This window comes from Penaeus monodon, unplaced genomic scaffold (assembly GCF_015228065.2).
Source record: "Penaeus monodon isolate SGIC_2016 unplaced genomic scaffold, NSTDA_Pmon_1 PmonScaffold_21584, whole genome shotgun sequence".
Classification (NCBI taxonomy): Eukaryota; Metazoa; Arthropoda; class Malacostraca; order Decapoda; family Penaeidae; genus Penaeus; species Penaeus monodon.
The window spans coordinates 1-5,625 of NW_023651461.1; the positions used below are offsets into that span (position 1 = coordinate 1).

Genomic DNA, 5,625 nt, shown 5'->3' on the forward strand with positions numbered 1-5,625 from the left:
ACTTGCATGACAAGGGCATGTATGCCATGGTGTATGTAGGACATGCCATGAGTTTTTTTTTTTGTTACAATCACGGCAAAATATTATTTTTCTGCCACTGAAAATGGGATTAAGTCATTTTTAACACTCTCTCATTTCTACTACACACACACACACACACACCACACACACACACACACACACACACACCAACACACCACACACACACACACACACACCACACACACACACTACACACAACACACACACATACACACACACACACACACACACACACACAAAAAAAAAAAAAAAAAAAAAAAAAAAAAAAACTACGATTCAACTCCATGATGCCACACACTGCTTATTTATTCAAACTATAGAGCAAATAATGATCAACTATGGAGTCTATATAATAACAAAAATATCCTTCAGTCTTGATTTATCAGGAAATATGGCAAACAGAGACTTTAGAAAATAATGCTAACTGAAAATACAACATTGCTCGTAGTATTACGAAGAAACGGCAAAGGATGCTGGTATTGGCATGAGCGGCCGCGCATGCTAGGGTGACGATATAAGCCCCCAGCAGCGGGGCCCCGGCCACTATGAATACTACCCATCGGGAAAGGGTTAATATTCAAATAACAAGTAAATAATCATAATGTCAATAATAATGATAACAATGTCAATATTATTTGTATTAGAAAGAAAAACACCATTTTGCTGTTAAATTCAGGAATGGGGAAATCACGTTTGGTAACTAGGGTCAACTGATAGACTCCTTGCTGGCTGAGCACACATAGAGCCATTTGTATGTAACGAAATTCATTAAAATCTAAAAGGAACAGTAAATAAATCTGCTGACATTAATTACAGTGGTAGATATTACAACTCCCAAGTCTATCATGTAACAACGACTGTTCTGCAGCAAGTCTGGCAAAAAGTTGTGTATCAATAAAAATATATAAATCTGAGGCAGTAGTGTAATCACCCTGCACAATCTGTAAACTACTACTACTGCTTATCAATTAGCATTTTACAAGAAAATTACAGAGACAGAAAGAAAGTATTGCATTTCCAATAAATGGACTTTTTTTTCCCCAATTTTCCAAGCTATTACACCTGACTCCACCCCTGCAGAGTTTTTTTTGTATGTACTATACAATGATAATCAGCTTTCTGTCTTTATTCCTCTCCTTGTTCAAGCCTCACCTGCACTGGCACCTGATGGTTTGGACTGGGACTCAAATTACCCTCTTTAGCCTTGATTCCACCAGCAGTAAAGGTTTGTGCTGCCTCTTCAAGTGTCATTGTGTTTCTGCTTCACTTGACATGCTCAGCTGAATAGCCCTCTCTAAGTCATCATCCCTATCTCTATCTGCTGGAGAGTTTTTTCTAGTTCAAAACTTTACACTTCTTAAAATACTACACTATGCATACAAGCATAGTGTACTAAACACTAGACATGCTTTAGCTCTATGAATGCTGCCTACATAGCTTAATTATTCAACAATTTCAAAATTTCTTGTATGCTACAAACTAACAGCCAACAGAATGACCTAATATTCACTTCAATTCACAGTACCTATCAGACATGAACACTGTATGTCTCAATATGATTCTAACAAATGCCTGATTCTGAATAATGAACTACTTACCAGTTTGCTTCCATAGACATTTCAAGAGCAGCCTGCAGCTTTTTTCTCTTCGTCATCTACATGTGATGTTGAGGGGTTCACACTTGAAGTCCCACAACGTGCCAGGCTGGCAGCCAAGCAGCTTTGAGATCATTGCTTTGTTTTTTTTGAGTCCTGGTAAAATTCATGGAATTATAGGATCATAATGCTTTAGCATATCAAAGCCATCAATGCAAATGAATGCATGAGAAAATATGACATACACATATCAATTTTTTCTCTGATATCAAACAAAATTTATGGGAACCTGACTTCAGATCAAGCTCAAAAAGTTTTCCTATATATATCATTTACTGTTAAATAATTCTGAAAATCTAAATCACACCACACACCTCTGTGAGAAGTCTGGGTTTTGCTGTTGGTATCGCTGGTGGAGACGGAGGTTTCGTCTGCCTCAGAAGGAGGTAATGAGCCCTCAACTACAAATATTGAATATCCTAAAATATAAAGGAAAATAAGGTTGTTCATCAAAAATACAGCAACTTTTGGAGAATATGGGACATTATCAGCACCTAAAATAAATAAAATAAAATAAATCATTACTCACATACTTCCTACAACTTAGCCCTGTTAGACCCTAACATACAAAGCATCGTTTCCCCACTGAAAAGAGGCAAGCAAATAAGGGTTCTTTTTGAGGACGTCACTTATCTCAATCAAATATTCAAGCACTGAGTAAGCTTTCAAACTGAAATTTTAAAGGGCAGTGGAAGTAAGGTAATTTTTTCAACAAGAACATTAAGAGAAAGAAACAGCAGAAACATTAGAACTCCGGGCAGTAGCAGGGCATCACACCAAGACAGGTTCCTAAGTAATTAGCAAGAAACTGTCTCAGCTATTCAGCAGGCAGAGCAGACCTAAATTTAGTCCCATGTCTGTCTGTCTGTCTGTCTGTCTGTTTTTTTTTTGTTTTTTTTTGAGGGTATGTTGCCTGCCTTCCTTTAGCAGGGAATACCAAAATAATAAACAACACAAACTCTCACTCACCATCATGCTGAAGCTGTTTGAGGAAGAGTGCCAGGTATGTGTCAGAGATGGGTTCTGGAAGGGCAGCTGGCTATTGAGATTAAACCACTGGTAGCCTAGCTTTCGCATAGTCAGCCAGTGTTCCTTGAAATTACAGATGTAAGCCTGCTGATCCCTAATGACAAAATATGATGACTATTAATCAATATAATGGGATGCTAATGAATTTGATGGTTTAGTTCTACTTTTTTCATATTCATTCATAGGAGGCAAAAGACCATAAATAAGTCAATATGAATAACAGAAAAAGACCATAAAAAATATTATCAAAAGATTCACACCTATTTAAAAGTACCTCATGTAACTTAATATAACACAGTAATACCAACATCTTCTTCATAGACAAATCATAAAAAAACAAGACGAGGAACTCCATATATAATAATTATCACAATTAAAGTATCTTGGTCCTGTAAACTCAAACCCAACATTCCTACACAGACTTACCACCTCCAGGTATTACTGCAGCCACTAAAAATCTTTGGGAAAAAGTAACACCATCTGACTCACGTGGGGTTGCCTCGTGCCTTCTGGGCTAAATTACTGGATGACTCATAGGGAACAAGCGTAAGGTCCCACAGCTTCAACGCGAAGTGATCACCTGGACGCTAAACATCCCAGTGTCATCCATATTCACAGATGGTTGCTGAAAAGGTATGAGCATTTTTGCAATCTTTCCCATTCCTCAAAAAATCTGAATATGATATCCAAGAATACATTTATGATTATTTTGTTTTTTCCTGATCTAAGCTGCAAAACACTTGGCTAAAGAGCAAGCCAATACATAATGCATGAAAACTGTAGTTCAGTCTAATCACTGCATATCTCCTTTTCATTAAGAACTGTTCTGAAAGCTGTCTCACGCACCTCCATAAATCGTCTGAAGTCTTCTGTCTGCATGCCAAACTCAGCCATGTGCCGCTGTTCTGCTTGGTCCATTTCTTGGGCTATTTCTGCGAGGTCTACAGCATTGAAGTACTGTCCTTGAAGCAGGTTGTTAAGGGCAGTGCTGTGCACAAAGTAATCCATCTTGCTAAAAAGTTAAAAGATTAAACATATTAGACTTAAGTCAATACATCCTCCTCTTCTGACAAAGATACATCATGACTGAAAAAAGGGAAATGATGGTTAGTTTAAGGAAGCATCTTATTAAGAAATCTCACCTTCCTTATATATAATTTCTATTTTATTTGCTTCAATTTTTCTCATTCATATTTTATTATGGTTTGAAAAATTATTGCATAAGTACAATAATTCTCATACTGATTCCTTTGTAATGTAGATGTTCCACTATCCTATAGTAATTAACAAGAAGTTCCTCATTAGTAATAAAGATATGGATTTTCATTTGATGAAATAAAAACTAGCTATTATGGACATCTTATTCAATTCATTTACCCTATCTATATAAAACATATCATACTTTATGCTGCCACCAAAAACATAGATTGGAGCTTCCTTTTTAACCTACTTGATCTGGGTGACATGGATGACTTGTCATGAAAATGTCTGGCTGAGGACAGGCAATGGGAACATCTCATCATGGAAAAAAATCTGCTCGAGGCACGGTGACAGGAATGCCTTGTCATGGAAATTGTTGCCAAGTGTCAGGTGATAGGGCTATCTCATCATGAGTGCACAAAACCTTTGGTGTGACACTAACTCATTGAGCCTTCAGGATGGGGCTCATTTACAAGCTCCTGCAGAAGCATTGGTCCACAAGGATGAAGTTTATCAGCCATCAACAATGCCTAGGAGAATGCCATCTCCAGTGAAGACACTATGAAAACTGCAAAAACCTATCTCTGCCCCCCTTACTGGAAGTACTGGGTGTCTTGCAGAAGATTAAATAATACAAAAACAACACAAAATTACTTTTTGTTACTGTAACTACACAGAATATTCCCTTGACTGGTGGCTCCCCCGAGTGTGAGCTAGGCCTACAAGCCTCACACTCGGGAGAGCCACTCAAGGTAGCCTAATGCCAGATTTTGGTCCCAAATGTGCACCGTAAGGCGCCTGGATCCAACAGGTTAATCTAAACAACCATGTAATCCCACAGTCAACTGACTGTTCTACATCATAACTTGTTTTCAAAATTCAATAAACTACACTATTTTTTTTCCTTTCTTTTTTTCAAAATTAAACCATTTCTGACTACAGGGTTGGGAAGGCTTTAAACTGAACAAATAGTATGCTAAATATTTATCTAAGCCACCAGGAAAACATGATGTTCACTGTAGTATTACTTTGTATATACAGATAGATGGCTTAAGAAAACTCAGCAACTATTATATTCAATGATCCCTCACCCAATTTTTCCCCTTATTGGGAATTTTTCTTTTTAATGCTAGAAGATATATATATATATATATATATATTATATTATATATAATATATATATATATATATATATATATATATATATATATATATATATATATATATATATATAATATATATATATATATATATATATATATATATTATATATATTATATATATATATATATATATATATATTATATATATATATATATATATATATATATATATATATAATATATATATATATAATATATATTATAATATTATATATATATATATATATATATATATATATATTTTATATATATATATCTTCTAGCTTAAAAAAAATTCCCAATAGGGAAATTGGGTGAGGGATCATTGAATACTATAGTTTCTGAGTTCTTCTAACCATCTATCTGTATATACAAAGTAATACTACATGAACATCATGTTTCCTGGTGGCTTAGATAAATATTTAGCATACTATTGTTCAGTTAAAGCCTTCCCAACCCGTTCAAAATGGTTTAATTTTGAAAAAAGAAGGAAAAAAAAGTTAGTTATGAATTTTGAAACAATTATGTGTAGAACGTCCCGGAATATTAGGGCTTGG

General features: G+C 35.2%; 1 long non-coding RNA gene across 1 annotated transcript; it reads right to left on the bottom strand.

Moving 5' to 3' along the window:
* Nucleotides 1-2,728: 2,728 nt before the first annotated feature.
* LOC119570069 lies at nucleotides 2,729-3,702 on the bottom strand. The gene is made up of 3 exons (XR_005228361.1): nucleotides 3,573-3,702; nucleotides 3,216-3,351; nucleotides 2,729-2,820 (listed from the first exon to the last, which is right to left on the bottom strand). It is a non-coding gene; the product is annotated as an uncharacterized LOC119570069 (long non-coding RNA).
* Nucleotides 3,703-5,625: the final 1,923 nt, after the last annotated feature.